Source organism: Aethalodelphis obliquidens, unplaced genomic scaffold (assembly GCF_003676395.1).
Source record: "Aethalodelphis obliquidens isolate GAN/ISIS:26980383/991018 unplaced genomic scaffold, ASM367639v1 scaffold1, whole genome shotgun sequence".
In the NCBI taxonomy this organism is placed as follows: Eukaryota; Metazoa; Chordata; class Mammalia; order Artiodactyla; family Delphinidae; genus Aethalodelphis; species Aethalodelphis obliquidens.
In genome coordinates, this window is record NW_020837945.1 from 21,302,603 (window position 1) to 21,314,933 (window position 12,331).

Genomic DNA, 12,331 nt, shown 5'->3' on the forward strand with positions numbered 1-12,331 from the left:
TTAAAAGAAAATCTCAGTTTATACAATATTTTGGAGGTATTTACTCTTCTCCCCTCAGAATCTGCTTAATATTAATGCAATTAACAACCCACTGCGTTTCAATCTAAGTATTTGTTCCTTTGTAGCTAAATATCTTGTATCTTCCTGCGTCTTATAACTTCTTCCTTCTCTCTTTTATCCTCTGTAAAGGCTTTCAAATTGAGGGAAAACTATGATGGTATTGTGAGAACTTCAGATCATTAATCCTATTTCAAACAGATGAGCTTTGACCATTTCCATTTATCATTGGTTTTTCCATATTAGCTTTCTTTTGATGAAATAATGACTCCCTTTGATGGAAAAAAATATCAAAAATCATTGTTATAAACTGTATTATTGTGTGGCTATTTTGCATCAAAAAGATGCAATAACAAGTGCACTGGGTTGAAGTGTCCTCTCAAAATTCATGCCCACCCAGAATCCATGTGACCTTGTTTGGAAAGATGGTCTTTGCAGATGTAATTAATTAAGATGAGGTCATACTGGATTAGAGTGGCCATAAATCTAATAACATGTAAATCATTGTCCTCATCCAATTGTCTTATACCTAATATAGTATAGCAATACACTTATGGTTTATAAGAAAACCAGGCAATAATACAGATAGACATAGAAGGACCACACCATATGACAGCAGAGGCAGAGATTAGAGTGATGCATCTAAAAGCCAAAGAATGCCAAGGATTGCCAGTAACCACCAGAAACTAGGACGAGGCTAGGAAACCTTCTTCCTTAAACTTTGGAGTGAGCAATGTTCTGTTTGCACCTTGATTTCAGGCTTTACCCTTTAGAACTGTGAGAGAATAAATCTCTGTTGTTTTAAGCCACTCAGTTTGTGGTGCTTTGTTATAGCAGGCCAAGGAAATGAATATACTAATATTGAATCTATGAGGTGTCTCTCTATAAAGACATTTCAAAATATTGTGCAAATCTATGTATTTTCCATACAGTATAAACTTCTCATCTATACATTACCTTAAGGGCCTTTCATGTTAATGTCATTATAAGCTGCAATTATTCAGAAATTAGCAACTTAATAAATGTTAAAATTATTAAATATTTTTTCTTGATTTATCCTGTATGTGCATTCTAAAATGAGTTAACAGGGATGTGTTCCTTCTGGAGGCTCTGCAGGAAACTCTAAAGGAGAATCAGTTTCCTTAGCCTTTCCCAGCTTCTAAGAAGCTGCCCTTATTCCTTGGCTTGTGGCCACACATTACTTCAACTCTTCCATTATAACAGCTTCTTCTCTGACTCTCACCCTCCTGCCACCCTATTAAAAGGAATTTATAATTGCATTGTCTCACCTAGATAATCCAGGATAATTTCCACATATCTGGAGCCTTAACTTCATCACATCTCCATCTGTGAAGTACTATTTTTCATGTTAAATAACATTTTCATGATTTCTGGAGATTAGGATATGGACATCTTTGGGGGGCATTACACTGTCTACCACTGATTTTAAGAAAAATAAATTTGTGTTTTGTCATTCAGACAAGAAATACAAGGGAAATAAAACCAGATTATCCTCATACTTTCCATGAGCAATACTACTGCCAGAGGAAAAGGGAAAGATAATTTAAGAGATAGCATAAAAGAAAATATGAGCCAAGGATTTGTTTTCCAATTAAATGACTTCAGATATAAAGGCCTTAGGAAAAACTGTCAACATACAATAGCTGTTGAAGATTCATAGAATGAGCTTCAGACAATTAAAATGACTAAATAGACACCAAAGTAAACACTAGTGTATAATATTAAAATACATATTTACATGTAAAAATAATAAATGCTTGATATATGGGGTAGAAAACATAAATTATTATTTATGAAGACTACACATCTAGCAATGTACTTACAACTATAAAAAATGGATAAAGAAAGGGGAAATACATACAAAAATAATTTAAATATTCACATTATTTGTCATAGTATTGGTATTCCTATTTAGGAATATGTGCACAAAATAAAATGGGATGAAGTAAATGTATAATTAAATGGTATTTTAATTCTATCTTTCTTAATATTCTTGAGAAAGATTTTTTTTTGTTATGTTAAAAGTGTAGGTGAGATTCATATATAAATAGAAGAGATTAAGTAAACAATCTCTAGGCCTGAATTGGATAAGAAATATCAGAAATCAGTTTATATTTCACCATATACTGCTCTGTCAGAAAATGCCTAAAAATAATAACTAAACCTGTAGCAATAAGTATCTCTAGTGCCTAGACTATAACCTTAAAATGCCATTTCTTGAAGTATGATTTAATTCAAGTCCAGGGTAGAAAATGTCCAACATGTGCTTGAAACATACTGTCATTCCCAATAACAAGGAAGATACCACTGCCTTTCAGGATCATATCAGAAGGACTCAGACTCATTTGAAGAGGTTTCCACTGACCAAAGAAGAAGTAATTTGAGGATAATGAAGGAAAATTGCTGTTGTTCATTGAAACAGATCACATATGTTTAATTCCAAAGCTTCTACATTACATAAAAATAAGTGTTAACATTTGGAAAATGGTACAGACTCCATTCATTATTTTGAAAATTAGTATTAAAGTGAAAAAAAGATAGAATGACTTTATTATAAGAACTAAATCACTTAATAGATGGTAGGTGACACAAGTTTTCTTTTTTATGGCAGATAGTTGGAATGATAGCATTATAATATTACTATTTTCAATTCCTATTGGAAAAAAAAAGAGACTTCCAGTGGTATGAGCATTCTGCTGAAGAACCCATCTGTGAATTAGACTTGCTAAAAAAAGTGAACCTAATTCTGATTAATTCTCTCAAGTCAATTATCAATTTATAGAGTATCACGTTAAAGTTTTCAATGCAGACAAAATCTCAGAATCTAGAATGTGAAGAACTTTATGTAGAAAAATACAATGGTTTTTCAATGAGTTAATTACAAAGAAATCTAGAATTATCTATAGGTGATAAAGGATATATTAAAGGAAAAGAACAACAGAGTTAAACTCAGTGGTAATGGGTACACACTTGGGTGGTAAAACTAATAAAAAAAGGAATTATTTTCTCTGAAATCAGATCAGTGATTGATCATAGTGGAAGCAGGCTTGTGATTGGGAAGGGCACATGGGAGGTTTCCAGGAGGCACTCAAGGCTCTATCTCCAATCCTGGATCTTCACACTATTATAGTTCATCAAATTACACATTTGTGTTATGGATTTACTTTGTTGGGATGATTCTTACCAGTAAAAAGTTTAAAATAAGGAAAATCAAGTAAATGGCTCTTCATTTTATTAAGTGATATCTGTACTATTTACCTCTTATTAAAGAGTGATAAAACAGAGAAACTTACATGTTCTGCTGGTAATAAATAAATTAAAAAACATTTTCTCTGAGTCAGGTTGGCAATACATATCAAAGTATTAAAATGATCATATGCCTTACCCAATCATGTCACTTGAATTATTTTTTCTAATAGTAAGAAATTTATATAAACATATTTTAAAAAATTATTATCCATAAAATTGTTGATTATAGACTGTTACAAACTATATTATGTATTAATATTACAGAGTATAATTGGAGACAATATAGTTAGAACTTGGAAATTTTTGAATATTTTAAATTAATTTTTATTATTTAACAAAATCTTTAAATGTGAGTTTAAAAAAATCAAATGAACTGTTAGAAATACTGTTTTCAATGAAATACTCTGAAAAACACTATGTGTAGGTATTATTTTCATTTTGTAAGTGTTGAGTTCTGAAAGTATATGTGTTGAAAAGCAATTACTTAAGAGATTCAATCAAAATACACACAATGGTTGACCATGAATAAAGCATAATAGGAGATTTGAAAGATTTCTTCCTTACCATTTCTATATGTTCTAAAGCACTCACTATGGAACCAACCACTCATCTATCCAACCACTTCCTGCCCACTTCTATCATACCTTGTTTACCTCCTTTATTTCTTTTATTTAGCTCTTATCATTACCATCTTATTGATGATCAATTTGCTCATTTCTCTCTCCTACATTCTCTTTTCAAGTTCTACAAGAGCAGGAACTTTATTTTGTCCACTGATAAATCTGCAAGGCCTCCTATAATCCCTGACACAGTAGGTCCTAGCAAATGTTTGTTGAGGTGATAAATAAATGATTGAGCCTGTATTATTTTTGTCAACATGAAAATAGTAGATATTATTTCTAAATGTTTATTTAAATTCCAGAGTAATGGAAACTTACAGACATTACAAATACACTTAAACTGGCATTAAACATTACTAAGTTGATCATAGGAATGATTGTATTTTGCTCTTCTCTCAACTTTTTAAAGTCTTCACTTTTTTCTTATTACAAGTTAAAAAGGTTAGAGTGAGGTCTGTGCCTATGTATTGTCTTTTCCTAGCCTAATTTAATTTCTCAAATGAACTTTACTTTCTGGCCACATGATTTGCAAACATTATCCTTATATGGTAAAATTGCCATTGACATATGCTTTGCATGGATTTTCAACTGGAGCTGAATTTTATCAAAACCAAAAAGGTCTCTTGTTTCTTGTTTATGGCAGCATTGTAATAGACTAAATATCATTTGTCTAAAATGCTCTCTGGTTGTGTTGTCCCACTAAATACACTTAAGGTGAAATCACAGCAGTTTTTAACACAGAAAATGAGAACTGTGCACTTTTTATTATTTGACAAGGGCATGGCGTTATGTGATCAGAGTAAATTTGTGAACTGTATATTCTAAAATGGGTGCATTTTATAATGATTAAGTTTTCCTCTCAAGTATATCTTTGCTGCTTGAATAATGTAACTACAATAGAGGAAATGACAGTTAATTCAGTAATGAAAACGCAGCTAGTGTCCAAGTATAGAGAAGCACACTCCATTAACCTTTCTGTCCTTGGAAATCAGACTGACTCATTGTGCAATTTCAATTAGCTTGTCAAGTAAATGCACTGCCACTCCAATTCTTTTCTTTAGTTCAGTTTTAGGAAACAGGGTGTGCAAAAAACTGAAAAAGTGTTATAATTTTCTTCTGTGGGAAAAGTATCAGGCAATGCATATTGAAGTAATATTTAAAACTGAGTATAGTTTTTAATGAACACAACAAGCATGATAATAGGCATGGCTCCTGGTTTCATGTTTTATTCTATTTTTCTTTTAATAATGGAGATCATGCAGCCCACTTACAGTTGAATATTGGCTATATGTAAAGTAAAAAAGTGACTGGCTTTTTTTTTCATGTTGCTAAATCACATGTATTATTGGCCATGTGTACATAACACATGGCTCACCTTTAAGGATATATTTGACAGAGTTAGGAAGAAAAAACAAAATTGTTTTAATAAATATTTTTCAATATATATTACTTTCCTTAAGCCATAAACCACTTGCTCCCAAATTGTTCCTCCTTTGTATTCCAATACCCAGATATGATGGCAAAAATCATGTAATTTAATTGAAAATGTGTGCGAATAAGCAATACCTTTTAAAATATGGTGGCAGAGTGCATATTTTAATAAACAAAGATTGTACAAGGTGAGATTTTAAGACACAGCCACCAACTCTACATTTTTTCTTTGTTCTAAATGAACACATCTTTTCAAATTCAGAGAAATAGGTCTCTTCAACTGATAGAATTAAGCAAAGTTTATTTTCTAAAATTCCTTAATATATCATAATTTAAGTTGGTTTTTAACCTTTATTCTTTTCAACATTACACTCTACCCTATTTCTTTTGACCAGTACTTTGGCATAGTTCTCAACTTTTAGTTTAATCTAATCTTATATAAAGCTTTTATGGTTCATTTTTTAATCTGCAGAACCAAAAGAAATATTCAAATTGAAACTGAAATCAATCTGTAACGTATTAGGAAAAAGAAATTCCGTATGTAGAATTAATATCTACAATTAATTGAAATTAATATCTGTAGATATTAATTTATCTACATTGATAAGGTTATATCTATATTTTGATATTTTTAACATTTTTGCTCACACTTCTTTTGTTTACAAGTATAAATAAGGAACTTTCTGTGATTAGATACATCTTTGCCAAAAGATTGTGACTCTATCATAGAAATAGATGTATTTATTGTAAATTTCTCAATTCATTTGAGAAAATCTGGACAATGGGCAGAAAATAAAAACAAAACTAAACAAACTCAAATTTCCTTTGATTTCACTTCTGAAAACACTGTCAGAAAAAAAAAAGCAAATTATGTTTTTAACTTAGTAATTTATGTTTGAACAAATAGGGTCATAGCCTGTGTTATCCAGAAAGCAGAGCCTCAGGCAGTGGGCCATAAACTATTATGTTAATACGGAGTATAATTTCCAAGCCAGAAGTGAGGGACAAGCAGATAAAGCAGGAAAAGTAGGACAGTTATTGTCATTCTGGAATCCTGATCACTAATACTGATTGCACGGTCCCCAAAGACAATTCAAGAAACCAAATAAACCGAATATCTAAAATGTCTAAGGGTGAGGAAAGGAAGAGGATTTCATATCTTGGCTAAAAGCTTCCATCAGTCAAAGGTTTGCATTAATTCCCCCATATTTACAAATTGTGCATGTGGCACTGAGGGGGTTCCTGTCGTGGTATCAAAAGGGCACAAGGTACATGCACAAGGGGGAAACTATCAAGTTGTTCTCCCATGAAGCCAGTTGGAGCCCATGCACTCTGGTAGCCAGGACAAGAGAAAGATGAGGTCAAGAGACCTGTAGTAGTGAGGCATTGTCTGATATAGGAAGTTATGGTAGCTCAACCCATAATATTCAATCATTGTCCGTGTAGTACTATCATTTTCCATAAGCAGGGGTTAAAGAAAATAATTCCTGTAATTAAGATTATGGATAGTTCTTTTGTTCATACAAGACCTAGACTATGTTTGAAAATGTCTAAGAGAAAAAAATTAAGAAGTTATTATATATAGATTTGACTTTATTTTGAATATCAAACACGAAGAGACAAAAGAGCAGCAGTGCTACTCTGTGTTGTTTAAATTGTGTTTTCAATCCTTATTTTCTGTTTGTTCTGCAGAGGGACCAGAAACATTTTAACTAAATGTCAGAATAAAATCCACTTTTAGAATTATATGAAAATATCTGGTCACGTCAGTGGAAGTGGGATGGTGATGGTGTTCAAAGGATGAAAGGAAGAAAACTGACTTAATTGTTGATATATTAAAAAACTATAGAAAAGGAATAACAGTTGCCTATATTCATTCTGAAAATGCATCAGAGTGCATATTTCTTTGGGAAATATTCAGATGTAAACGCTATCACTACCAGAATGTAGTTTTGCTCTAACACAATGAACTTGTATTGAAGCATCTCACCAGGTTGTGTTTTACATTGTCAAGTGCATGATAAGAGACATCTTAGTGAAACATGTTTGAAAACTACCAAGTCTTCAATATTTTAAAAGAGGGAAACTTCCTTCTCAAGCAAAGTGTTAACTGTAGAGAAAGCATGCATTCTTGATGAACAAACATAGCATGTTCTATGCTTGGCAATGCAACTGCCTCTCCCATTTCAGTAAAGGATATACTTCTCATTGTTTTTCTGTGTCTTCTATATTTTATTGCCAACAAGTACTCTACAAACAATATTAAAATAAAATTGCCTATTCTCATGAAAATCATCACATTTAATAAATCTAGGGCTTAAATCAATTGCCAAACGTTTAGAAGCTTAAAGACTTGTAACAATATAGAACAAATAGGAAGTTGTTTTATTTCATTACACAGAAATAGTGAGTTTCTGGAAGACATACTCAGAAGCATTTGACTAAAAATGAATTCTCATTCATGAAAAAAATTCTAGAAGATTTGTTAGTGCAATGATTATTGTGCAGGTATTTTTAATATAATTAAGTAAATATTTTACTTAGAGATTCACAGTTATCATTATGTATGTTGCTGAAAAATGCTTTTGTGAAACTATGGCTCTAAAAATAGGATTTGATCAAAGGATCAATTTTTTTTCAATTTTGAGAGAAATTCTTTACTAGACATATCAGAAAACTTTTTTTTTCTTTTTCACATTAAACAGAAATCACAAAATGCTGGAAATTTTGCTTCATTAATTAAATACTTTTGTGAAAAGAGCATTACACTCAAAATATGAATTTGTAATACTTTTTTCTTACACTTATTAACAATAATAATAAAGTATATATTGTTGAAGATAATCTTATTTACTTAAAGGCAAAGAAAATGGGCAATGTGAACTAAAAGACACAAGTTTTGAAATAGCCTGGTGGTACGAAGCATAGTTCTTTTCTTATGTGGTAAAGCAACCTGCTACTTGTTACTTAGGGTTCCAAACACTTTTAATATTTTTGTCTAGCAAATGTTCATTTCTCCACTTTTTATAGACTTTTTTTGACCAGTTTTAGGTTCAAAGGAAAATTGAGCTGAGCATACAGAGATTTCCCATATAATCCAAGCTCATAGCCTCCCCCATCATTACCATCTCCAACCACAACAGCACCTATGTTACAGTAGATGAACCTGCATTGACACAACATTATCAGCCAAAGTTCATACTTTGTATTAGGGTTCACCCTTTGTGTTGTACATTTCATGGGTTTGGACAGATTTATAATGCCATGTATCCATCATTACAGTATCATATAGAAGAGTTTCACTGGTCTGTAAATATGTGTTCCATTTATTTACCTGTCCCTCCCTCCCAACCCCTAGCAACCACTAATGTTTTACTCTTTCCATGGTTTTGCCTTTTCCAGAATGTTATATATGTGGAATTAGACAGTATGTAACCTTTTCAGATTGGCTTCTTTCACTTACTAACAATGTATTTAGTTTTCCTCCATGTCTTTTCTTGGATTGATAGCTCATTTTTTTTTAGTGTTGATTAATAGTCCATTGTCTGGATGTACCACAATTTATCCATTCACCTACTAAAAGCCATCTTGGTTTCTTCCATATTTGGACAATTATGAATAAAGCTGCCATAAACACCCATGTGCAAGTTTTTCTGTGGACATAAGTTTTCATCTCTGTGAGTAAATACCAAGGAGACTGATTGCTGAATCATATGGTGAGAGTATGTTTTGTTTTGTAAGAAATTGCTAAACTGCCTTCCAAAGTGGCTGTACCTTTAGCACTTACACCAGCAATGAATGAGAATTCTTATTGTTCTGTATCCTCATTAGCATTTGGTATTGTCAGTGTTCTGGATTTTGGCCATTCTAATGGGTTTGTAGTGGTATCTCATTTTGTTTTAATTTGCATATCCCAAATGGCACATGATGTAGAGCCTATATTCATATGCTTATTTGCCACCTGTATATCTTTTTTGGTGAAGTATCCATTAATCAGATTATTTCCTTATTGTTGACTTTTAAGAGTTCATTGTATATTTTAGAAAATAGTCTTTTATCAGATATATCTTTTGTAACTATTTTCTCTTGGTCTGTGCCTTATCTTCTCATTCTCTTGACCCAGAACGTTTTTTTATTTTTCTTTTTGACATGAGCATAAAGATTCAAAACATATTGGATGCCAATGATAACATTAATTCTATTAAAGACAATTTTTGGGAGCTCCCTGGTGGTCCAGTGGTTAGTATTTTCACTGCAATGGCAGGGTTCAATCCCTGGTTGGGAACTAAGATCCCATAAGCCACACAGTAAGGCCAAAAAAACAAAAACAGATCATTTCAAACTTTGGCATTTAAAATGAGAGAAAAGTACACGCATTAAACATTTTCCAAGAGTATACAATGGAGAAAAGACAGTCTCTTCAGTGGTGCTGGGAAAACTAGACAGCTACATGTAAAAAATGAGATTAGAGCATTCCCTAACACCATACACAAAAATAAACTCAAAATGGATTGAAGACATAAATGTAAGGCTGGACACTATAAAACTCTTAGAGGGAAACAAGCAGAACACTCTTTGACATAAATTGCAGCAAGATCTTTTCTGATCCACCTTCTAGAGTAATGAAAATAAAAACAAAAATAAACAAATGGGATCTAATTAAACTTAAAAGCTTTTGCACAGCAAAGGAAACCATAAACAAAAAGATAACCATCAGAATGGAAGAAAATATTTGCAAATGGAACAACCAATGAGGGGATTAATCTCCAAAACATACAAACAGCTCATGCGGCTCAATATCAAAAAAAAAAAAAACAAATAACCCAATTAAAATATGGGCAGAAGATCTAAATAGACATTTCACCAGAGAAGACATACAGATGGCCAAAAAGCACATGAAAAGATGTTCAACATCACTAATTATTAGAGAAATGCAAATCAAAACTACAATAAGGAATCATCTCACACTGGTCAGAATGGCCATCATCAAAAAATCCACAAACAATAAATGCTGGAGAGGGTGTGGAGAAAGAGAACCCTCTTACACTGCTGGTGGGAATGTAAATTGTTCTCCATAGAACAGTATAGAGATTTCTTAAAAAACTAAAAATAGAATTTTCATATGTCCCAGCAATCCTACTCCTGGGCATATACTCAGAGAAAACTATAATTCAAAAAGATACATGCACCCCAATGTTCATTTCAGCACTATTTGCAATAGCCAGGACATGGAAGCAACCTGAATGTTCATCAACAGAGGAATGGGTAAAGAAGATGTGGTACATAAATACAATGGAATATTACTTAGACATAAAAAATGAACAAAATAATGTCTTTGCAGCAACATGGATGGACCTAGACATTGTCATACTGGGTGAAGTAAGTCAGACACAGAAAGACAAATATCATATGATATTGCTTATATGTGGAATCTAAAAAATGGTACAAATGAACTTGTTAACAAAACAGAAGGAGAGTCATGGATGTAGAAAACAAACTTATGGATACCAGGAGGTGGGGGGGAGGGATAAATTGGGAGATTGGGACTGACATATACACACTACAATATATAAAATAGACAACTAATAAGAACCTGCTGTACAACACAGGGAACTCTACTCAATACTCTGTAATGGCCTATATGGGAAAAGAATCTAAAAAAAAAGAGTGGATATATGTATATGTATAACTGATTCACTTTGTTGTACACCTGAAACTAGCACAACATTGTAAATCAACTATACTCCAAGAAAAATTAAAAAGGAAAAATTTCCTTGAAAAACATTAAGGGGATTAGTTAGGACTAGTTTTATTTTTTCCTAAATTTTCTATAATATTTTGATGCATACTGTAGTAAAAGCACATATTTGTTTTTATATTTGATAATAAGTAAGACTAAATGTGAATGCCATGGAATACGCTTCATGAAAAACATGCTTACATGAGTTCGCATCAACTTTGTTAGGTCAATCATTATTGGATTTTCAAAAGGATACATATAAGATGAAGAATATATATATATATATATATATATATATATATATATATATATATATATGGAAAAATAATATAACATAATATAACATATACATGATAAGCATGCAACTTGTCTCTGTATGGAGTTTTGGAAAGACAAAAGCTTGGCAGCTGTTGACTGTGGAACTATCAGTGCAAATGATCACCAGGCATTAGGAGTTAAGTAGCATGGACTTTCCCACTGTTAGAAGATTTGTTTTCTGTTTTTCTGACTTTGAAATGTGAAATATGTCTATGTTATTGTAGTGTTGTTTAGCCATGGCCTTAGCTGCAGCTACAGCACACAATGAGGACAGAAGAGAATCCTCTCACAGTTTCTGTCTATATGGCAAATGTCAGAAATGAATATTGCAACTATGTATGTGGTTCTCAGTTATGATATTTGTAATTGTTATTTGATTTTACCCTACATTATTTTTTTAACTGGGTAAAACCATAAACTTACTAACTTTTAATAATAGTGTTAAATATGAACCATCTATATTTAACTATATCTGTTTATCCATTTATAACTACCAACTATTTATTTCTATATCTCACTATCTGACATATCCTTCATCTGTGCCTCATGTTTCCCCAGTCATAAGCAGTACTTCAAGATCACTTCTTCCAACTTATAAAATAAGATATCACCAGTCACTTTTCATTATAACACTTGCTTTTTAAAATATTGTTGTAGTATGTTCTGAACCAATTGAAAAGAATGCATTACTCAGCATTTTAATATTTAGCATGAATATTATATAACTCTAGAAGTAAACAGAATGGGCTTTATAAATAAAAATGTATTAAGTAAATACTAATTATTATTTAATCAAAAGCAAATCAAAGATGTGTATGTTCTACAATGGACAATGACATATTTTACACGAAATATAGTGCTGATTCTTTTAATTTCCTTTCTTTAGCTTTGTTAT